This window comes from Marmota flaviventris, chromosome 2, assembly GCF_047511675.1.
Source record: "Marmota flaviventris isolate mMarFla1 chromosome 2, mMarFla1.hap1, whole genome shotgun sequence".
Taxonomy (NCBI): Eukaryota; Metazoa; Chordata; class Mammalia; order Rodentia; family Sciuridae; genus Marmota; species Marmota flaviventris.
The window spans coordinates 154,796,869-154,821,356 of record NC_092499.1 but is presented as its reverse complement, the minus strand read 5'-3'; the positions used below and the strand labels follow the sequence as shown (position 1 = coordinate 154,821,356).

General features: G+C 41.4%; 1 protein-coding gene and 1 pseudogene across 1 annotated transcript in view; both read left to right on the top strand.

The window, feature by feature from the left end:
- Syndig1 (synapse differentiation inducing 1) overlaps window positions 1-24,488 on the top strand; it is a 191,577-nt gene that overhangs the window by 125,235 nt on the left and 41,854 nt on the right. The gene's annotated exons all lie outside the window — the stretch shown is intronic.
- On the top strand, window positions 9,275-9,366 carry LOC114081065 (small nucleolar RNA U13; annotated as a pseudogene).

Below are 24,488 nucleotides of genomic sequence, written 5' to 3'. Positions count from 1 at the left end.
CACCTCTGGGTTAGGTTCAGTGATTACTATATTTAGTGACTGATTCCACCAAATCATGCCCAACTAATAGAAAAAAATCATGGGTCTTGCTTTAGACATTACAAATCCCCCAAGGCAAAGAACTATATAAGTTGAAAAATCTTTTCCTCATGTTCCCAGTGAAATAACAGCCCCTGATTGTAGCTCCCAGGGATGTATGTGTATGTGTCCTTCTCCATCTGACTCCATCAGAAATGGATAATATTAAATTATGGTAGAGAACCAAGCAATCCTGGATAATGATATGTACTAAAGGCACTTATTATTTCTCTCAAATTTGATGCTGTCCAGCAGTGTAGAAATATAAGCCAAGCACATGTTGGCCCTCCTCCCTCTAAATAAGAGTCTCACAAATTCTGCAAAGGTGGAGGAAAACAATTATGGGATTTGGGTGTGAAAACCTGTCATTCAGGTATACCTTGGTAGAACCCATGAGCTATGCTATCTTATTCCAAAGGGAGTTAAGAATTTACTTGCCTTCTCTAACTTTATCCTGGATATTAAGGCTAATTCTTTATGGCTGGCTTGTAGGATTCTTATCAGTGTTTTCAGCCCATTTCCAGAAAACAATCCAAACTCTCCTGCACCTGCCTTCAAGATGTCACTCAGAGACATGGTTCCTTGCAAGAGCACCAAATGATGTACCTTATTTGGATTTGAATTTCATCCTTACATTCTTAAGCTGCCGTGCAATTGGTGAACTATTCACAGAGCCATGGGCATTTGGATGATCTGCCTCATCTTCCAGTTTTTTGTTTTGTTTTTGGGTTGTTGTTTTTTTTTTTTTTTTTGTATGAAAAGAACAAACTGATTTGCTCTTGAAAAAATATGTGAGGTCAGTAAGATAATTTGAAAACGGGGCACAGGAAATCGCTGGAGATTTCTGTTCATTGTTCAGACTTTGGATCTCCTGCAGGTGAAATAGTTCAGATATTTGATGTTTATTTATACATTTTTGGGGGTCAAAGCTCCTTTGAAAGATGATTGAAAATAAAGCTTCCCAATGTTTTTCTTACACCCCTGACACAGGCTATTTTACCTGCCTGTGATTTGTCCTCCTCATTCCACCTTCTCCTCCTTCTTCCCCCCTCTTTAGAATGGCTCAGGAGTATCTAAGTCCTTCATACACTCATCATTCCCCTTTCTGATTGATTTAATGGCCATTGACTGCATATCAGCCGTGTTTCCATTCATCATCTTTGTGTGGACCCATGTCATTGGTCACATGGTTCACTCCTTGCCCAGTGTTGCAGCCTATGCAAAGTGGAAGGGATGCCCAGTCCTTATGGCTGGGTTTCAGAGAGCTCCAGGAAGCCCTAGTAATACAAATGAAATGAGGTGGGGGCTGTACTGGTGGCCAATGATTCTGTCCTCCGTGAGGGGACCAAGAAAGAGATTTCTCTCTTTCTCCTTCCTTCCTTCTTTATCCCCAACCCATTAGACCCTGCCCTCCTCCCTGGTCCTCTCTCAGCATGCTTTTGGAGGAGCAGTCCTGCAGCACCTCCAGGAGAAAGGTGATGGACATGTACCATGCATCTGTCTGCATTAAAGTGCAATTTGGGAGGGAAGAAATTCTAAGTGGAGAGATTTTAGCTTTATGTTCTGGAAAGGGCTACATATGCTTTTCCCTGTTCCTATTCTAATATTTCAAGGCATAATTTGCTTCCCTGGGGACTACCTCATTCCATCTTATGTTTCTTTCTCAAAGAGCTACAGTTATTAAAGAGTGTAGCATTTCTTCCATTTTCTTCTTCCAAAGTATTCATGTTTGCCTTGTTCAGGAGGAAATGCTAAAGCTAGGGAACGTGTGCACTTACCCTCAAAGTCACTGAGTGAATCCCCAGCGGTCAAGGCTGGAGCTTAGGACACTGCTTTTCCTGCAGATACTGAGAGGCCCCTAATGCTATAGCTGTGTAATAGATAAGTTCAGTTTGGTGATCCCTGGACAAAAATGTCTGTAAGCCCATCTCTAGTAGGCTCCACTGAACACAGAGCTGCAGCATAGTTCAAGGTCTTGTTAATGCTTTATTTAGAGTAGCAATCCCAGGTCAACAACAACAACAAATGAAATGAGGCCTGAAAAGAAGAAAATAAGAACAGAGTGGTATCTTTTAACACATAACTGCTGTCTACTTAGAACTTTCTCTGGACTAACTCAACAGTGGAGCAGGGCTAGAGAGGGAATCAATAGTACATCTCCTGTGCTCCACTGCAAAGCCTGCCCAATGGGGAATTATTTGCCCTGCACTCCCAAGTTGCATTATTTGGCTCCTCCAGAGCTACTGTGGAGGCCAGAATCCATTCCCCTGAGTATGGGGCTCTGAATTGTAGTGGAGGAAAGAGAAAAGACCCTGATGGTGGAATGACATGACCTGCATGGAGATGGTCATGGAGGAGAGAAACAGGGCAGAGCAAGCGGCCCTGAGTTTGGGAGACACTGAGGCACTGACCAAGAGTCACCTCAACACCCAACCAACCATCCAGGACAGCCTGTTAATCCTAAAACAGATTCAGGGCTCTCATCTACAAGTGTAGGAATGAGTCCTCCTCCTCAGAGGATTTGGAAGGGTTCAAAACACAGCATTGAAACGTGTTCTGATCCAGAATATAGCTTATGACAAAACCAGTTCCTATGATATAACAAGCTGACATCCACCCTTTGTTCAAAACACAACCTGTGTTAGCCAAATCAGAACCCACACTGGGGAGGGTAATTCTCACCAGGTAATGCAGTGATGTGGGCATTAAACTTTCCCAGCCCTGGCTACAGTAAAAGGATCCAGCAAAGTAGAAAACTGTGCTGCCGCAGACATGCAATTCATGGAATGGGGAAGGCCTCCCCATTAGGTGTCTGTGAAACAAAAATGGTGGTCATAGTATTGCCCTAAATAGGAAAGAGACCACACGTAAAATGCTTTATATGCAATATTGCACCAAATTCCCACAACACTCTGATAAAATTGGTACTAGTATTTTCACCATTTTACAGATAATAAATTTTACAGATTTGAATTCAATTCTGTATCAATCAGGGTCTATGCTGAATAGACTGTTCAGAATAAGCTTACAGCAGATTTTATTGCATTCTCATGGGACCACTGAAAGAGAGGCAGGTTGTCTTGACAACTGTGGAAAACAGTGCCCAGCAAGATTGTTTCATTCATTCAGGATCACACAGCAAGGTACCTCTGCATGCCAGGACTGGAGTCTACAGGGGAAGAAGTTGTAAGAAAACACGGAGTGCCAAAGATGCCCACTGTGGATGCTTACACTTGGCTCCTAGTCCAGTCTCATTCACGTTCACATTTTCTGTTCAGTTTTAATACTGATTTGTTTTGGTTTATCACTTTTCCCATGGGGGGGAGGAATTTTATCAATTAATCCCCATTTATCCTTTTAACGAAGGGTTGGTTTATGGCTTCCAAAATTACTATGTGGTATCTGATTATTTGTTAGAAAAACAAGTCAGTTATTTGTCTTCATTTTTAAAAAATGTTAAACTCTCCAGGTATGGCATATATTATTGTACATTTCATATTAGTATTTTACCACCAAAGCTCCCAAATCTTCATTTCTTTCTCATTACTTCACTTGCTAAAAATTATGCTGGTTACAAATTATATCCTTTATCTTGTATTAGGTCTGTAAAGCAAAATTCCCAACATTTTCATTGTTAAGTAGAATCTTTAGATACCTCATTTTAAAATCATGACTGGATGTTGGATTTATCAAAAGCTTTTTGTGCAAGTGAAAAAAAATTATATGAGTGTTTTTCTTTCATTAACTAATGTGGTAAAGTGCATTGGATGATTTGAAAAGGTTAAGCCAATCTTACAACTCATATTGGATAAACCCTAACTGGTCTTAGCTTTCATATGTTGCAGAATCTGTATGTTCCTGTTTTGCTTGGGTTTTCTGCAACTATGATCAGAAGAGATTGGTCCATATTATCCTTTGTGGTAATTTCTTTATTATATTTTAGTATAAATGTTGTCCTACTTGTGAAGAATTCCCTTTTCTCCTATTCTGAGAAAGTTTATTTAAAATGGAAATTACTGATTTTTTTTAAATCTTTATTAGCACTCACTGGTAGAACTGTCTGAGCCTGGGGCTTTATTCATAGGAATATTTTAAATTAATGATTGAATTTCTCTAATATTGGGAAGTCTAATTGGATTTTTTATTACTTCTTTGCATCAATTTCAAAAAAATTGTATTTTTCTAGGATCCTTTTCAATTTCATCCAAATCATCAATATGTTAATTTTCTCAAAGTATGTTTTTCTTTTCTTTATTGGATGTGGACGAGTGCATAGATGGACGATGGGTGGATAGATGGGTGGATGGATAGACAAACAAAAGTCCCCCAAAAGACAGTGTTGTTATTGTTCTATGTTGTCAGTATTTGTATAAACCCAAAATAAATTCCATTTATTTTGATCCTCCCTGAATCTTTGACCTTTAACTTAAATAACCCCCTTTTACCTAAAGAGCAACCTTTAGAATTTCCCTTAGTATAATACACTAGTGGTAAAACTTCTGTTTTGTGTTTTTGGAAATGTTCTTTTGTCAATTTTATCCTTGCAGGTGTGTTCTGTGGGTATAGAATTCTGGTTGACAGTTTCCTCCTTGGTCTACTTCAACTTCTACCAAACACATAATACTATTGAGTAATACTATTGTTTATCTATCAGTGCTAGGATTTCTGTTTTTTTTTTTTTTTTTCTTTTTTGGATCTGCTATGACTTTTTTCTGTGTTCCAAAGACCTGCCAAGATTTTCAAGCTGTGTTTTTGTCTCTCGAACATAATAAGCAAAAGTGTTTTATAGCTAACACCTGATAATTTTAGTGTCCCCCAGGAGACTGCTTTTTCTTGTTTCTCCTTACTTCTGTGGTATATTTTCATAGATATTCTTGATTGTATGCTGGCTATTGCTTTTTAAAAAGTATTCATGGTAATAATTTAAAGATTGGAATGATGCCACCTGCCATCATCTCTTTTTGTATTCAGGGCCTAAGGCACAAAAATTTCAGGATCACTTTTGAGTCCATGCTCAAGTATTTTGAGTTGATGAAGTCAAGCTGTAATCCAGGAGAGTGCTGGTTTAATTCTGGTTCACTTTTTCTCTTGTGGTTTATCTGTTTGGTGTTCCCTCCTATGGCAGGGGCTAGCTTACCAGGATCTCCTTTATTGGGCTCCAAACTCTAACTTGGATCCCCACTGTCACACAAAGTAACCAAAATCTCACCCTCTTAGTCCTCCTTTATGGATCGACAAACCTCCCCATGTGCTTGACTCACTCTTCCAGGTTCTTGTCCTTTCCCTGGTCTTGGCCTGGTTATCTCTTTTCTTCTTATTATTTTTTTCCTGGTGCTTATTAAAATATTCTTTAATATCTCTTCTGAGTTTTTTTTGGGGGGAGGGGGTGGGGTTGTTTGGGGGGTTTGTTGTTGGTGTTGTTGTTGTTTTTAGCTTTCTTCTGCAGAAGGGTTACTAGTCTGGAATCACCAGAAGCAGAAATACTCTGGGCACCTGCCTTATGCAGGGCTGTGGGCAATTAGCACTAAGCTCACTGGGGACCTCTGGGAAGCAGAGCCAATCTCTTCCCTCCAATTTATTCCCTAAGAAGAGAGCAGATTGCGATCAGTCATAGATCAAGGCTATTCACAAAGGGGTGTGAATTTCCTGGTTCTTTTGGTTCATTCCTAAGTCCTTAATTGTTTAGACAGAGTGTATATATTTGTATAATGGTGATATTTCAAATTTAGAACATTGAAGTCTTGGTTGAGGGATATAGATTTTCTGTGGCTTGAATTCCATTCCTCTGGTAATAATTGAAACTTAATCCATTTTTGCACTGGTGAGTGACCAAGTGCAATGCAAAACAGACTGGCAGAGTGTGTAAGGAAATGGGACAAAACAGATATGACTCCCATTCAGAATGAGAGGAAGAAGAAACAACCCCTATTTAAATAATGTGAAAAAAAAAAAACACCACTGAGCCTGTAGTCTGGCACTTTACAGGTGCTCACTAAACGCTGGTTGCATTTGTGCCAGATACAGAGATCCATACACTCATGTTCTGCTTGGTCCCTCTGTACAAATAAAACATATGACTTACAAATGATATTGGGTCACTGTGTTTACCTGCTACCCACTCTGCAAAACATGTCAGTTTTGCTCTTAGGCTCAATGGAGTAGGATGGAGAGGACAAGAGGGATGGAGACCCAGGACGGTTCATCCCCCCACTCTCCACTGGTAAACCTTTGACAGACATGATCATTGACCTGAGACTTTCCAAACATCTACAGTAAAATGCTCTGGTTGTTTCCAGAAATTATCTCCTATCCATCTTACTGTTTCTCTCATCTAAAGAAACCAGAATTTTCACATCAGCTTCTCTAAATCAGATCGCAGAGATAGATTTTTGAAATTTTTATAATTTTTTTTTCAAAGTTGTATGCTTAGTACATGAGCACCCCATGTATTTTACACCCTGGGTGGTGTTGTTCATAATCATCAATTTTGTGGGTAATGTCCTGTGTATCCCACCATCACCTTCTTCTCTCCTCAAGTTCATTATTCTCAAATGTCCCCTAGATTTATAGTGAATTGAATCCCATCCAATGAATGCATCTGTTAGGCACTAGCTGATTCAGAATTAGCACAGGATCTAACTTTTCACTTGAGAGTCACAGCTCATCCAAGGGGACAAGCAGGGGTTTGGAGGTCATCTGGTTAAAGCCATGAAATCTGCTGGAGTCAGAGAGGAAAATCTAGGCAAGACATCCCACCCCTGAGAGGTGCAGAGAGGCAGAAGTGATGGGATCACAGAGGAAGGAAATTTTTACCAAGGGACAAAGCAATCAGGAAAGATTTAGAACACCTCAGCCTCCCAAAGTGAGTGACACATAAATGAAGGTCATGTGAAGGAAGTGCTGGGGCTGTAGGAACCCAGACAGGCACAGAATAGTATTGGCTTTATAGACGAATGAATTAGAAAACATTGCCAGAAGGACAGCCCTAATATATCAGATGGGTGTATTTTAACGTGTATCAGGAGAATGTGCAATGGCAACTCAATATTCATCAAGTGATCTCTCCCCGCCCCTTTCTCCTGCCATCTCTATCTCTGTCTCTATATGTATATTTAACATGCTGATTGTAGCTTCTGAGAGCTGTTTTGCAACTTCTGGATTAAACAATTCCACATAAATATTAATGATCTGATGCTGCCAAGACAAATCAGATTTCTGATCTATTTTTCTTCCTGTGGAAACTATGTTGCAGTTAAGTCACTGATTTTAACTTGTTTGGGTGAATAAATGAACAAATACTTCATGTCTGTTTTGCTCTCTGTAGCATTTTGGATGAATTTTTTTTTTCAGTTATAGATGGCGCTTTGTCTCAATAATTAGTGTCTTGGTTTTGTGGTTATTTGACTGTAGCAGAGAAGGCACACATTTTGATTGTCCAAAGGCAGAGTCTGTGCTCAATTGAAAATCGAGGGATGAAATCTCAATGTATTAAATTGTACATTCTTCTCCCTGGACGTATCACTTAACTCCAAGTGCATTTCCAACGTGTGATCATTTTTATTTGCATGATGTAGCTGAAACTACTCTATTAATTAGGGCATTCACCTTTCTCAAAAAGCAGAGGTATTTACATGTTTCTTTTGCATTTCTTTGAAGTCCTTTCACATTTCTTTTATATCTCTCATCTGGGTTCTGTGGCACAAAGAAGGTGCCACACCAGGAGTCCTTGGATTGTGTCCTTTGGCTTTGGGCCTCTATCTAGGCCATGTCTCTGAATGCCAAGTTCAGCCTAACCAGAGCCTGGGGTGCTCTTTCAGCCAGGAGTCCCCTGGTTAGTCAGAGAGATACCAAAGTGGGTAGCCCATGCCAAGCTCAGGTGGCCTTGAGCAGGGTCAGGGGATATGACTGTGATGGTGTGGTCAGTGGATGCTCCTGCCTCCTGCAAGCAATAAGTAATCAACAGTTGTTTCTGGAAACTTTATTTCACTGAATTCTAATAGATATGTACCAGATAATTAGCCCAGAAGGCATATTGTTGCAAAATTCCAATCTTAGGTTCTATTGATCTATCAAGGTTTTCTCAAATATTTAAATGCATCAAAAATAATGCAGAAGCATGTGCAGTGGGGTTTTTATATTCTAAATAAGTGTGATGAGCCAACTTCCACCAAAGAATTCACTTCAAGTAGAAGCACTTTACTAGGGTCTGAAATTTTAGGACACCTCCAGCTAAAGTTTATAAACCCAGGAAAAGTGACATGTACCTAAGACAAGATAATTGGGAGGAACAAGGTATGGTGGCTCACTTTATACTCCCGGTGACTAGGGAGGCGGAGACAGGAGGGTCACAAGTTCAAGGCCAGACTCAGTAACTTAGCTAGGCCCTATGGAACTTAGTGAGATCCTGTCTAAAGGGCTGGGGTGTGGCTCATTGATAAAGCACCTCTGTGTTTAATGCCCAGTACCATAAATAAGTAAATAGGAGAATTGAGAGGAAAATACAGGAGCTTACTATACTAAAATTCAGCTCATGAATGAAGCAGTATTTGAAAGGCAGAAGCCACCTCCCCTGATGGTAAGGGAAAGATTTCACCCTGCATAAGGTGATAGGTATCAATAAGTATGTCTCAGATTGCTAGGTGAATATATGGAGAGAAAGGGCCAAGAAGTGGGTATAAGAAGGGTGAATATGGTATAAGTGACATTGATAATAAAAGCCCCACTTTTTTACCACCTCCTGGTTATGGTTTGGATATGAGGTGTCCCACAAAAGCTCCTGTTAATGCAGGAATATTCCAGGGTAAATGATTACATTATGAGAGCTGTAACCTATTCAGCCCATCCTAGTTAGAAGGGACTGACTGGGTGGTAACCAAAGGCAGGTGGGGTGTGGCTAGAGAAGATGGATCACTAGGGACAGTGGTGCCTATAACAGTGCATATTCCCTGTGTCCTACTCCTCTGCTCCTCTCTGCTTCCTGACAGCAGCTCTACTCCTCTGGGCCCTTCTCCCATGGTGTTCCCCCTCACCTTGTCCCAGAGCAATGGAGATGGCTATCTATGGACTAAAACCTTAGAAACTCTGAGTCCCAAATAATCCTTCACTTCACTAAGTTGTTCTTGTCAGGTATTTTTGGTCACAGGTACACAAAAGCTGCCTAAAACACTCCAGACCCTTAAATCAAAGCTAGGGTTAGATCCTATTGTGTAATGGCTGGGTTTTCCACCAGTGTGTGAGCTGTGTCTTCGTCAAACCTCATTTCGATATTGACACATTACCTGTCTGATATGAAAAAAGAGAAAATGTGAAAAAGAAAGAAATGAAAAGAAAACAAGAAAGTAAACAAATATGAATAAAAGGAAAAATTCCTTTTTAAAAAGCTGGGATTATATAATATTCAGAAAAATAGTATGGAGTGCTATACTGTGATTTCATGTCTTAATTTACAGCTTTATTGGTGTAAACCACAAATGCAAATTCAAGAAGGGTGGCAACGCATGAGTCATTTGTTGATCAGCACATTATAGACTAACAAGGGAATCAAGGGCCAGTTTCTGATTCTTTCGATTTGACACCAATGGAAAGCAATAAGATCTCAGAGATCATTTCACTTGACTACCTGATTCATCAAAACAACCACACCTGGGTTGTTTTACAGGTGATTATAATACGGCCATCTGTACCTCTGCCATGAAGCAGCACAGCAACAGGACAGAACCCAGGCTTCAGGACTCTGGGAGTGGCTGCTCTTGGCAACACCCCACTTTTCTTGAATCCTTGCCTTTAGCACTTGAGTTACCTGAATGCCACAAAGCATAGAAAATGTTGGATTGTGACCTGAAAAAATCCAACTTGAGCATGAGGTTTGACCCATGAGGTTTTTGTTACACTCTTTAATTTAATTCCTTCTTCTTTCCTTAAAACAGGAAAGAAACTCTTCATTTGTAATCTGTCTGGATTGTATATAAAGTAGCAAAGGGTCCTCAGCACAACTGAGGAATTAGTTTATGTTGGGTAGTATCTCTGTCCATCTAAGCTTTGCACCATGACAACAATAAAACAGATGCAGGAGCTGTAGGTTGGTGAGCCCCTGGGTACTCAGCCTGTAAGCTTGTAGATGAGAGCTTTGGGGATAAATAATGAAGTAATGTGGCTGCAGATTGCTCAGGGACTTAAAAACAGCAAACAATGCAGAAAGAAGTGTCTTTAGAACTGGCTCAGCACTGGGGGTCTGGCAAAATGAAAGGACAATTTTGCGGCTATAAGTCAGCTGCTCCTGAAAAAATCCCTTAATCATGAATCCTTTCTATCCTCCAGCTCAGCACACCTCTAAATTTCCAGAAACCTCCATGGTTTGGGACCATATTCCCATTCCTCTCTTAGTTCACCCTCCAAGGTCCAACTTCCACATAGACAGTGTCAAACTGATGTTGTGTTTTCAGACAAGTCTAAACCATGATTCCCTCTGCCATTACCTTCCAGCTTCCTGCTGTCCTGCTTCTCACCAAAGCCCTGTCCACTGCTCACCATCACCACAGGGGGTCTCTGTTATCGACAAAGGGAAATACAAGGAGGACAAACTCAATGCAAAATCAAGTTTCTTTGGCAGTAACATTGGAATGTAAACAGCAGAATACACATGGCCTAGGAAACTATAGACATATTCAAAGCAGTTGGGAGGCAGAGGAAGCTTTTAAAGGCAAAGATGAAGAGAATTACATCAGATATTTTGAAAGAATGATCTTTGGCCACACTGATAACAAGAATGACATCAGCCTGAGGTTAAACAGACAGCTGCTGGGCAGACAGTCCATAGAAGTTCTTTTTGTATAAGATGGCGATGGCCTTTATACAAGTTTTTGCTTCTGGCAATCATGTATAAGAACTCCTCCTTCACCTGGGTTTATTTATTGTTTGTTAGGATTGACATAAGTGATTTCATCTTGATTCTGAAAGCTTTCACACACATTAGCTCTTCTTGGTCACCAAGAAAGCTACAGGAGATTCTCTGCTGTCCTGGAGTGGTTGACAGGCACAGAAAACCCCAAGAACACAGTGGCAATACTTTGTACTCACTCATCCCTGGAATCCTAAACACTCATAAAAAGTTGGAAATCATCATTCGTACCCACTTACTTACTGTAGTCTTCATTCTTACCCAGTTACCCATTCTTACTGAATTCCTGAGATAGTGTTGAATGACCTGGGACTGGTCGCTATAAGTGATTACAATGCTTTATATCCCTTTGGAAAATGTCACACTGAGTTTGAAAAACGAAATGGATCAGCTAAACAACAAATCTCTATTCCAGAGCCCGCTGGGTTGATGTAACTATCTATAGGATCACCGGGCCATGAGCATAGAAACATGTTTATGCATGTACCATGGCTCACAAGGGGGCCAAGCACTAATCAGCCAGACACGTATCACGTCCGCAGCAGGGTCCTTGAATCTTGCACACCACCCACAAAAGAAGCTCAGATTTATTCACTGCCTGATTGCTCTCGCTCTTCAGCTGGTTTTTAGGTAATTGGAAATGTACCTCAAAAGTAATGCGCACAGCAGGGCACGATTTATTATGCATGAATAATGAATCATGAGAAAGGGAATCACCCAAAATCAACTGAGGAGCTGATGAGCCTAAGGAAGGTAGAGCCCTTTAGGAAGACACCAATCTTCTGGGTTGGGTGTAGGGTTGTATATTTTCTTAAGTGCATATAGTGTCCTTTGCCAAAAGCTGTGTGTATATTCCCCAGGGGCGGGGAGGGTGTTCACAGGATGAAATGAAGCCACATTAAGCCACTGAAACTTCTAGAGAAGGCTTGCATCTTCCTCAAGAGTCCTTCTGTCCAGCTGCAATTACAGGAAATGGGTTGAATTGACATCTCCTCCGAGTCAGACGGAAATGTTCTGTTCTAGGTGGGCTCCCGGGCGTGATTCCTGGAGGATTGTCTGAAGTTGGTGATGCTCAGTTATAGTTTCTAGGTGTGTTTCCTTTATTCCTGTTGATTAATATTTGCCCACAAACCAGACCCCAAACCTTGGCCTTTGTCATCCCTGTTCCTCTCTCCAGCCCCTCCATTCTAGATCCTCATGCCTAACCTCTTTTTGGAATCATTAAATTACTATTCCAACTCATAACTTTGTTTCTAGCACCTCCCTTTCTACTATGTCTCCCAAATTCCCCAAGTTAATATTCCTGAGGCAGATAGGCTCCCACCAGCCTGCAAGACATAGACGTTAACACCTCCTGCTGGTCTGCAGAGCAGACTCAAGCTGGGCACTTTTGTCAGAGGCCAGTTGCCCTTCTCCTTGGATTCCACTTAACACTGATTCTGGCAGCCCCTCTTCCCTACAGCCTACACAGCTGCTTCTGGTTCCAGGAGTGACCACATTCCCTACCTGAATCCCCTGCCATTGGTGCTCTAATGTACCCTTACCTCTTACCAGAACCAAGCTTCAGCCTTCTGCCACGTTTCCAGAAGTCCCTTCCTAACCCTGCTGCAGGCCCTCCTACCCACAAGCTTCCATTTTACCCACAGGAACCTGTGCTGGGTGTTGGTCAGACCCTTCTTCTGAGATTCAGATTGAGTCAAATATCCATGACTACAACAAAATACCTGAGATAATCAACTTAAAAAGAAGAAAGTTTTATTGGGGCTTGCAGTTTTGAAGATTTCAGTCCATGTTTATTTGACTCCTTTGCTTTTGGGCCTGTGGAGAGGCAGCACATCATGGTGGGAGCACGTGGTGAAACCATTTACCTCATGGTTAGGACAAGAAAGAGACAGGAAAAGAAAAGACTGGGATTCCACTATTTTCTTCCAGGTAACTCCAATGAGCTGAAGACCTCCCACTAGGCCCCACTTTTATAGGTTCTACCACCTCCCAGTAGTGCCAGGAGTTGGGGACCCAGCCCACAGAATATTTCCCAGGCATTCAGCCCTCATGCAAAATGACCCCATCAAGGGAAATATTTTGCTCCTTTGTTCTATTTCCTCCTCTGGCACCAATTTCACAGATGTGTGGGGAGCAGCTCTCTGTTCAGGAATCACAGTGATTTAAAGCCAGACTCATTTTCTTGTCAGGGTCAGACTTGATCCCTAAGGATGGGATAACCCTGTAATTCAGATGTTCTAAAATAAAGTTCAGGAACACAGAAAGCCTACACTGCTATCTTGTAATTACACCTCTTAATGAGAGTGTTCTTGCTTTATCCCATTCTATTGCATAACTGTGACATAACAGCTTAATGGAAATAGCAAGAAAAGTATTTCCCCAGTGAATATGGCACTAATTTATCTAACAAATCCTGGAACCCCTACTTGGTTAAATGCAAACAATTCAACCTGCCTCCAATTTTGCATAAAAGCCTTCCTTGAGAAAGGCCAGTTTTTTCCTAAATACTGATTATTATTTCTCACCACCATTTTAGGATCATGGAGACCAAAACACCTGAGTATGTATATTTTCACCAGACTGTTCTTTTGTTCAAATACTTCCTTTCTTTTTTCTTAAAGGGGGACAGTCTAATCCTAGCTGAAGGGGAAAGGTAGTGTCTTTAATTTCTAGTCAGGGTTTAACTCTGTTGCCAGAACAGAAACTGTGTAACCAGCTGGAAATATTATGATGGTCCCTGTCAATAAACACATCTGGGTATCCCTGTCTTAAAGCAGCAGAAGAAAGAAGTGTATGCACATTATTCAAGGCATGTCTACATCCTCTGACGTAGAACTGACAAAGTGCTTTGGCAGCAAGGCTTAAAACTGATCATGGCACAACCTTTCATTAACCTTCAGAAGGATTAGTTTTATTTTTCAGTAACTTAACAGAATTGCAAAGCTGGGGGGGGGGAGCTTAAAATAGAATCAATTTTAGGTATGTTTCTAAATATATCTTAACTCAGAAATTATTCTCTGTCAGCTCCAACATAGAATTATAATAGTTCTTCATTAGCAAAAGCTTGTAGGGTCTGAGGAGGCTGCCTGATCTAGATAAACTGATGCCCCACTCAGGGGCAATCACACATCACCCAGAGGGCATCCACCCTGGTGATGGAAAACATCCCCAAGCACCTTAGCCATACCCCCACTCCTCCCACCATCTCCTGAGCACTTATAGGCACTGGGCCCTGCACTAAGCACTTCATAAACTGCATTGCACCTGTTACTCCACAACTCCAAGATGATGAGGAGGACTGCTTTACAAATAAGGAAACAGTCTCAGGGAGGTGAGGGCAAGATGCAAAGCTGAGCAGGGGACCCGACTGCAGAGCAGGCATTCTCCACTCTGCCAGGCTACCTCACTGCAACTGGAAGGTGCCATATGTTACTACTACTCAGGTAAAGGGTCTGAGTGCTTGGGATTGAGATTTTGGCTGTGAGACCCTGGGAAAACTACTCAGAACTACCTGGGCCTCCAAGATATGATAAGGCAAGATGTGAGTCTGATGTCGCCATCCATGTGCCACAAAGCTGCTGTGTGCTGAATGAGAGTAAGGGGACATACTGTGCCAATGAAAAGGACTGTGCCATCTTGCATCTGCACAACCTCTGCTTGTCTTCATCTGTCTCCCTCTAGAGACTCACACCGCCCAGGCCTGGGATGATCTCCTTGCTGGTCCAACTGTCAGCCTCCTATGACAGATCCCTGCTCAAGGACACCAGGTGGTAATCCTGACTCAGTGGTGATTTGCCTGGCACCTAGCCTTTCCCCCTGCCCCCTGTGTGCCCACACCATACAGCTCTTAAAGCCAACATCCTGCCCTACCTGGGAGCCTCCATATACAGGATTTCCCTTCATACCCACTCTTCTGACCCTGCACCAGAAACACCTACTCTGATCACACAAATCTATCCCCTTGTGACCTGGTCCCAGAGCCCCTCTAGAGACTAACAAGTCTTGCCTCCTTCTGTGTGCCTTGTAGCCCATTAGAGAGTCAGCTTTTCCCGTTTAAACCATGACCACCACAAAGAACAAAGACGTAAAGGAAAATAAATATATTTTAGTTGGGAGAGGGTGGAAATTCAGAGTTTGGATGGAGAGGCTGCTGCACTGCCTCCCAGGTACAGGAAGGAGAGCTGCTTTCAAGTGGGAAGGAAGTTTCTAAAGAATATCCTGATCATCAGTGAGCATGTGCATCATGTAAAACATTAGCATGTATTGCTGGACTTTTTAGTATTTTGTAATTTGTGGCTTGGGCAAAGGAATATAATAAATACACTTTTTGTGTTTGATTGATTGATAATTGGTTGGTATAAAATATAACAGCAGCAACCAAGAATGGGAGGGAACTAGCTTGTAAATTACTATTCCCAAAACATGCATCTGTTGTTGGTTGAAAAAAGACAACCTGAAGGGAACTAATTTAATGTTCCTAATTTAAGATTCTAGAGTGATCAAGGTGATATGTTCAGTTAGATCTTAGAAACTGTGCTTAGGACAATGTAATCAGGAAAAAAAGAGAAGAAAAGAAGGAGTCACGTGGGAGGAATGAGCGACTCTCAGCTTGTATCCTTTTGAGAACCTATCAGAATATAAGTATGACATACATATGGTTAAAATACTCATCACTGACAAGTCTTGCTTTATCTATTTAAATGTTCAGAATATATTTAGTATGTGTGAATTAATGTAATAGGCAATTTGAGAAGTGAAATGAACCAAGTTCAACAATACCTAAGAAGCTTAGACCATGTGTAGGGAAAAGTTCTGAAAAATCTGAATTGCCAAATATTTTATACAGCATTATTGCTTGCAAGCACTTGTGTCACTTTTCAATTATCTAGTTTACATATCAAGTTCTTTAAGGGGCCTACTTTAATAAATGACAGTTATGAGTGGAAATTAATAACTGATTTACATGTGTTTACCAAAATTCTCAAAGACCTTAAGTAAGTTAGGCAATTTCCTTGCTAATGTTTGAACGTCTGTGCCCACACAGCTTTTCTCCATTGCCTTAGCCTGCCTGTCCTGTGTGACGCACTTTCAAAGCCCCTGCCACCCTAAAGCCATCTAAATGAGCCCAGGAGGAGCACTCCTCCAGTGTTGCTAAAGATGGAGATTTCTGGGAGTCAGACGTGCCCACTGACCACCTGAAATCCCAAAGTCAGTGATGGGTGGGATCTGGATACAGCACCAGTCTTCAAACCACAGCTTCTGCCTTCTCCCCATTCTTCTCTGCTGTTTCTATTGCCCTTCCAGCATCCTGGCTGATAGGAGAGCTCACTTCTCTCTAATTGCCTGTCGCCTCTATGAGGACAGTGGGGCTTTGTGGGAGTGTGAGGACCCCTTGCTACACCCACTTTGTCATCCCCATGGACTTTGGGCTGTCCAGACAGCCTATTTCAAAAGAACATTTGCAGAGGAAACTCAGGTCCTCAGTTTACCCCACACTGCTGACCCTGAGTAGGGTGCTCATCAGTGTCAGAACTGTCTTCCATACTTCACCTTCTTCCCCAGAGTTCTGAACATCCTTCCTCAGCTCAGAGAATTTGAGGTTCCTCTTCTTCTTCCTTCTCTGGAGGAAGGTTCATGGAGCCTGTCAGTCATTTAGAACACTCATGAGGTTGGATAGGAAATGGATTACATCATTATTTTCATCAACCTCTAATTGAAAGTTAGTTTCTCCTCCAATTATGATTGTAGGCAACAAACCACAGAGTTTGTTATGACTTTAACAAAGTAAAAGTACAGACTACAGATGTCTTCGTACAACGTAGCAGATATTGAAGGCATCTTAAAAAACAATGCTTATGTTCATCAGTACTTTGAAAACCCAACCCAAATGCTATTCAGTACCATAATAAAGTAATTCACCCATTAATATGTCTCAAATATGAGTTTTAGTATTTTTATAGCACTCTTTCAATATATTTGGTTCCTATCTTAAACCTTTATATTTCATTTGGTACATTTAAAAATGCTATTCTGTGAAATTATGGCATTTCCCAGTAAATGGATTGACCCAGAGACCATCATCCTAAGTGAAAGAACAGAGACCCAGAAAGTCAAAGGTTGAATGTTTTCTCTGGTATGATTTGCAAAGGGAAAAAAGAAAAGAAAAGGGGGAAAATCCCATCAAAATGGAAGATCAGTGGAGTAGAGGATCAAGGAGGAGGGAGAAGGGAATGGAGAAGGGAAGAACAGTGGCATGAATCTGACCTAACTTTCCTATGTTCACATATGAATATACCACAGTGAGTCTCATCTTTATGCATATTCATAAAGACACTAATTTAAAAAACTAAGTAGCAGAAAAATCAGTAAAATAGAGGGAAGGGAACATAGGGAGAAAAGAGGAGAGGAAAAGGAGAAGTACTGGGTACCAAATTAGAGCAAATAATATTCTATGCTTTTACAATTATGTCAAAATGAATCTTAATATTACGTATAACTAAAAAGAACTAATAAAAATAAATAAATAATAAAAACACTATTCTGGACTGAGAATATAATTCATGATAGAGCATACACTCAGCACGGATGAGGCCCTAAATTTGATCCCCAGCCCCACAAAAAAAAAAAAAACTAAAAAATACATAAACATCTAAAAACAAGTGAATAATAAGATAATAACACTACTCTGAGATAGGATGCCAGGCTCTGCAAAGAAGAGTGCTCCTGCTGGCATCCTGACATGCTTGTGTGCTTCCCAGCGACACCTCTTTCTCACCCAGCACACCTCTTTTAATTTTCACCTAGGATCTTCTGGGATTCTAGAAGATCCTTGATCTTTGAGGATTTTAACTCAAAAGAAACTAATGCTCCCATTTTGGTCAAGGCTGAGGTCATGATGCCTACGTGCAGCCCCACCCCCTCCTGTCTTCCCCTCTGAGCAGCCAGGAGCCTGTCCTCTGCATGCTCAGAACCCCCAGAGCCCAAGAATCCAGGTTTAGCAGAAGGAAGTGTTGGAGTCGATTTGTGGGGGCCAGCAGCAGCTTCTGGGGAAGAAATGTGAGGATGCCTCACTGCAATGTGGATTTGGAAAGAGCACCTTGCAGGGCAGGAACCAGGATAGCTGGGAGGTGCTGACCTCACAGCCCCCCGATCTGAAAGCTGCAAAGATAAAGCTTGTGGGAGAGAAACACTCCACCATTTCTCTGTTTGCTTTACCTCTGAAAAGTGTGCATTTCCAAAACCTTAACCGAGCTTCTACTATGTGCAGCACCATGCCATGTGTTGGGGACACCACAGAGAAAATCACAAGGTCCATCACTGAGTGAGGAGTAGGTGGCTTCTGGAGATAACTGTCCTCCTTCCCCTTCCTCTGCAGCATTGCTGCTCCTCCTCTTGTGTCTGCTGAGATCCCGCTGGGCTTTGTTGACCTCTCGTGGGTCAAGGCAGACTTTTCACTTCCAGGGCTGCTGACATTGACTTTAGATAATGTACATGTGAAATACAGCCAGTGTGGAGATGGGCAGGAAACAGATGGACTGCAATTCAGATGTGCTGCAGCCTTCCTATGTTCCCCTGCACTGCAGGGCCTGCTCCCCATGTGAAGCCTGCACCCCAGTGCATCAACTCCAGAGTGGGCTCCTCATCCTGCATCAGGACCTCTTGCTCCTTCTTGTCTCTCTCCATCCTTGTCCCCTCTCATCTCTCAACCTCACTCACTGATTTTTTTTAATTTTTTATTGTTGGTTGTTCAAAACATTACATAGTTCTTGACATATCATATTTCACACTTTGATTCAAGTGGGTTATGAACTCCCATCTGTATACGGGGTAAAAATGGGAGTTCATAACTCACTAACTGATTTTTAAAACTCATTCTTCTCTGCTGTTTCTATTGCCCTTCCAGCATCCAGGCTGATAGGAGAGGTCACTTCTCTCTAATTGCCTGACACCTCTATGAGGACAGTGGGGCTTTGTGGGAGTGTGAGGACCCCTTACTACACCCACTTTGTCCTCCCCGTGGACTTTGGGCTGTCTGTATGTATTCAGAGCTCATGTCCCTTCTTTCATCACTTCTTGTCACCACCCCTGCTTGAACTAGAGCAAAGATGGAACTCAGAGCTCTGTTCACCATTGTGGAGCCTAGAAGAACCTCTTTGCCCACTGCCTGAGGCAAAGATCAGGCCCTCTGCTTGCTGAAGTTGGGGCAGGGCTCTCAGGCCAGCACCCCACCTTTCTGGGCATGCATCCTCCTGTCTCAGTTACCTGGAGGAACCCAAGGGGAAAACAGCTGTTTTGAATCCATAAAAATCATGAAAAAAACCTGTGTTGTATTCCTCGAAGTCACATTTGTGTGCTTTGGCAGTTCAGCAGCACCCACATCTTTGAGATGGAAAATTTAATGAGTGTACTTGGTGTTCATAAGGATTCAGCTCTATAGCAAGTGCCTCCTTCCTCAAAAAGGCCCCAGTCCCAGACGAAGACACATTCTTCCTGAGGGATGCCCAGGAAGGGTGATATTAAGGGATGCCCCAGGAAGGTTGGGCCTGTATGATTCCCCAGGATAGGTAGGCCTGGGTGGGCCAGCAGCATCTCTGGGAATCAGAGCACTTGGCCTTGTCCTAAAGCCATTTAAATCCCAAGGGTGCCAAGCACCATGGGGCTCATCCTGTCTCTCTCCTGCTCCTTCCAGGGTCATTTCTGACCCACAAACTATCTTTCTTCTGGCTTGTTACTCTGCTAATGCGCAAAGCCCCTGAGGAGAAAAGGACATCATCCCAACAGCAGTTTCATTACCTTTATATTTTACTCTCATCTTTTGAAGCTGGAAAAAGATGTTCTGTATTAAAATGTTCCTTCCTGCCGTGCGTAATGCTAATGTCCTCTGCATAATAAAGCTAATGGAATATTTTACACACTGAAAATAGCCGCAGTGACCTTTTCTTCTTTCTGGAAGAGTCTCTTATTTTTCTTGTATTCCTTTCCCGCCTCATTTTTTTTTTTTTTTTGGTGTGTGTGTGGGGGTGGGGTGTTTAGATTTCAAACTCTTATAACCAAGTGACCAAGGCATCTTTCAGGAGGAGTTTTTTTTAATTGGAGCAACAACAACAACAAAAATCATCAACTAATATGGAGAGAATGAAGTGCACCTATTTTCCTCCAGCTGTGGCTTCTGCAAAATCTCAGATTCTCTGATGAGGAGATTGAAGTTTGGGGAGTTACTGTGAGGTGCAGTTCACCCCCACACCCAGATGGAGGGATTGGTGCTTTTGTTCAAAGCTCCCTATAATCAAGAACAGCTAAGGGGGTGAGAGGGAGGCTGTGATTTGGGGTTCATCAATGAAAATCTGTATTGAGCTAGAAGTCTGACTCAGTTTCAGTTGAACTTGACCTGGTAGGTCTCAGGGATCTTTTAATCAGGATAGGAAAGAAAGATCTGAATGGATTGGGCCTTATGTCTGTATTCCCCGACCCTCCCACAGGCTTTACTGCACCTGCTTGGTAGAGTGGGCAACCCAGCTCTCTGTCTTATGCCCAACTGTCACTATCATAGTCAAATCCCTTCTCTTTTAAGAAGAGAACCCTTTTTATGAAGGGAACCAGAGGGCAGCAAATCACTTGGAACGCATTAATCAAGTTCACTTTAATTCCCCAGCATTTAAGAAGTGATAAGAGAAACAGGACAGAGGTCAGCTCTCTCATACCTGACCCAAAGTGGAATTCGCCAAAAGGAATTGTCTGGAAGGGCGGGGGACAGAAGAGAAGCGCAGAGTTCACAGTGCTCTGTCGTTACTCATTGCTCAGCCATGAAGGTACTTCTCTTCTAGGGATTTTGCTTATGTCTTACAATGTGGAAGAGGGCAGTGGGAACACTGAAGTTCCCAAATGGGTCAGGCACACGATAAAAGGAAAAAGCAGAGAAGAAGTTCGATAGAGCCAAAATACCAATACTCTGCCTTTCCTTTTCCACCGCTTTCCCTGCCATCTGTCACCCACACATTCTTACAGTTCAGTGATTCTCATTGGGTCAGGTCCTTATGTGGCCTCTTCAAGAGCATGCATTTGCATGTCCACACACATACACATGTGCACCAACAGACATGTAATTTAAGAATCCTACCCTGACATTGCATTTAATTTTACCATTTATGATCCAGATAAATGCAGTGTTATCATTATATGATAATTGTTATGGTTGGACTACGTCCCCCAGAAGTTCACGTGTTAGAAGTTTAATCCACAAAGTCACCAGTTAATGGAATTTAGAAGTAGGGCCTTTGGGAGACAATTAGGATTAGATAAGGACATGTATGTGGAGCCCCCATGATGGCATTAGTGGCTTTATAAGAAAAGGAAGAGAGACCTGAGCTAGCAGACTTGCTATCTCACCATGTGATACCCTCCGCCATATTATGATCCAGCAACAGGACCACTGGATGCCTAGCAAATTCTGGCACCATGCCCTTGGACTTCCCAGTCTCCAGAATAATGAGCAAAATAAACTTCTGTTCTTTATTAATTACCTGGTGTCAGATATTTTTATATAGCTACAGAAAATACACTAAGACAATAATGAAGTCCTACTGACTACAGTATTTTCATTATCTTATTAGACTACAAAACTCCACCAATAAAAGGGAAATCATTTCCTGAATAAAGTGGCCAGATCATGCTGTAACCCAGACCCCAGGTGGTATGATTCAGCTTAATATTCTTGTGTAAATTCAGAGTTGATATCTTCCAGTTAAGCTGTATCAAGGAAGAGAAGGGGTGAAACGAAATCTTCTTGATTCACACCTTGCATGGGGCAAGGTACAGTGTCACATTTTGTATATGAAGACACTAAGGCAATGAACCCAAAAGTATACCAAGTAATACAAAGTTTAAAACCCTGGCCTCCACAGAGAAATAAGATTCCACAAGAGGAGGTGAATTCTATGTCAGGATGACCTTTTATCTTTCCTTGAAAACTTTTGGTAATAACCAGTGTAATTCTTCTTGATTTTATATAGAAATGATTTACATGCAACACCTGCTCCCAGTTCTTTGATAAACTCAAAATTTTATTTAGGACACTGATCCAGTTATTGCAGCAAAACCAACCTTCTCACGCCCATAAAGCAACCTTTTTAAATGGTTTTATTAGTGCATTACTGTTAAACATAACATTTGGGCTCATTTGGACATAATTATAAATTCATGGAATATAATTTGCTCCATTTCAGCCCTAATATTTCCTTTCTTCCTTCCTCCCCCTGTTCTTCTTCCTCTATTCTTCTAATCTTCCTTCTGTTTGTTTATAGTTTTTTTAATATTTGTGCTTTATAGATATACATAAAAGCTAAACTCACAGTGGTATATTCAAATACATACCTGGCATAATTTGGTCAATTCTAGTCCATTATCCTTTTCCTGTTCCTCCTCTTTCCCTCTCAATCCTCTTCCTCTGCTCCAATGACATCCCTTCCATTTTCATTGGATTCCCCATTTTTTCCCATTATTTCGGTCTGTCTTCTACATAAGTGAGAAAACATTTGACCCTTGACTCTCTGAGTCTGGCTTATGTCACTTAGTATCATGTTCTCCAATTCCATCCAAATGCCATAATTCATTCTTTATGACTGAGTAAACCTCCATTGTGCATAAAACAACCTTTTCATTTTGCTTATGATTTCTGTGTGGTGGAAGTTCAGGGGAGTCCATGGTGATGGTTTGTCTCTGCTCCGTGATGTGTGGGACCTCAGCTGTGGAGAGCCAAGGCTGGAGGTGACTTGACAGTTGAAGGCTAGAAACACCGGGGGTGTCTTCACTCTCATGTTCGGAAATCATGCTGACTGTTGGCAAGGACTTTAAACAGACAATCCACAGGAAGACCTTTCCACATGGTCTCTCCACTGGGCTAACATGAGTTTCCTTGCAACATGGCAGCTGGGTCCAACGAGTGAATGTCTTGGGTTAACAAGGTAGAGTAAAGAGTTTGTTTTTGTCCAGTCTCCAAAGCCATATATCATTATTTCTTACATACACTCTGGACCAGGAATTCATGAGATGTGACAGAGACATCAAGATGCTAGGAGAGTATGTGGATGAGAAATACTGCAGCAGCCTTTTGGGCATATATAATCTGCCACAGTGACATTTCCATGGATGAAAGAAAATTATGTCCACATGTTTGCAAAAGTAGGTTGATAGGAAAATGAATAATGATAAAATAACTTTCTTTCCTAAATATTTTATTCAAAAAGATACCCTATCTCAAATTAACAGAGCTTTTGAGACATAAAATGCCTTCTCCTTTAGGAGTGCATGGAATTATTACAATAAAAAGGGGACATTTTTACTCATAAACTATTATATCTATCAAAGGCTCTTGGAAAGCAGTGATGATAAACACATTCCCTGATGAGGATGGAAAGGCGAAGAATGTTGTGAATCTTCAATCAGCAAAGCAGGCATTATGTTGGAATGCTAAATCATAACATTAAATATGTTAAGTGATTTTCAAAATAAGCTAAGGTAACATATTCCTTCAAATGTCTATATCCTGATGCTATGTTAGAAAGTGGTAGAAACCATTTTAACAAGAGAAAGCTACCCTGAAGCATTTGCTAATCTTTAACATGTATCCCATTTATTATTCTAAAAGCGAAGTGCTGGGGAAGCTTATCACATTTACTTTTGCCATGCAAGTACATAATTTATTGCATCCTAAGTGCATTGCACTTTTGAAGGATTAAGTTGGCTGGTTTAGCACCTGATTAAAATCAGTTTGGCATACTCTCTTGATAAGTGACCGTTTACAAAATGTGTAATCTCAGATTTGCTGAGATACTTGTATTTCTAAGTTTGCACCCTGCTTATTCATATTTTTGATAACTTTTTGCCATTTGATCCCAAGATTGTTAATGCATCTGTTGATATCTCATTCCTTCCTATCTATTCATATCTGAAGAAAAGTAGTCTTTAGCACACTTTTGATAGGGTAAAACTCTACTTTAGACAGGAGACAGATTTTTGCAATCGTATCTCTTTCTGGAGTTACCCCAAGGCCATGTGAACACCAAAGAATGAGACTTGATCAGAAGATCCAAGGACCTCCTCCTTCCTTGTACTCTACCATCAGGAAAATAAACTTCCACTATAAAAATCAAAGATTTAGCCAGGCACAGTGGTGCACACTTATAATCCCAATGGCTTGGTAGGCTGAGGAAGGAGGATCTCAAGTTCAATCCATCCTTGGCAATGGTGAAGTGCTAAGCAACTCAGGGAGGCCCTATCTCTCAAGAAAATACAAAATGGGCTGAAGATGTGGCTCAGTGGTTGAATGCCCCTGAGTTCAATCCCTGGTTACCCCCCGCCCCCCAAAAAATCATAGATTTGAACTAGAAGAGCTCAAATTCTGAGAAAGCCTCAAGCCAAGTGGGGAGGCAAAATGAGGACATTAGGGAAATTAGAAGCCTCTGAAACCTAACTACAATAAATATCCAATATACTCCAAATTAACATAAATCCT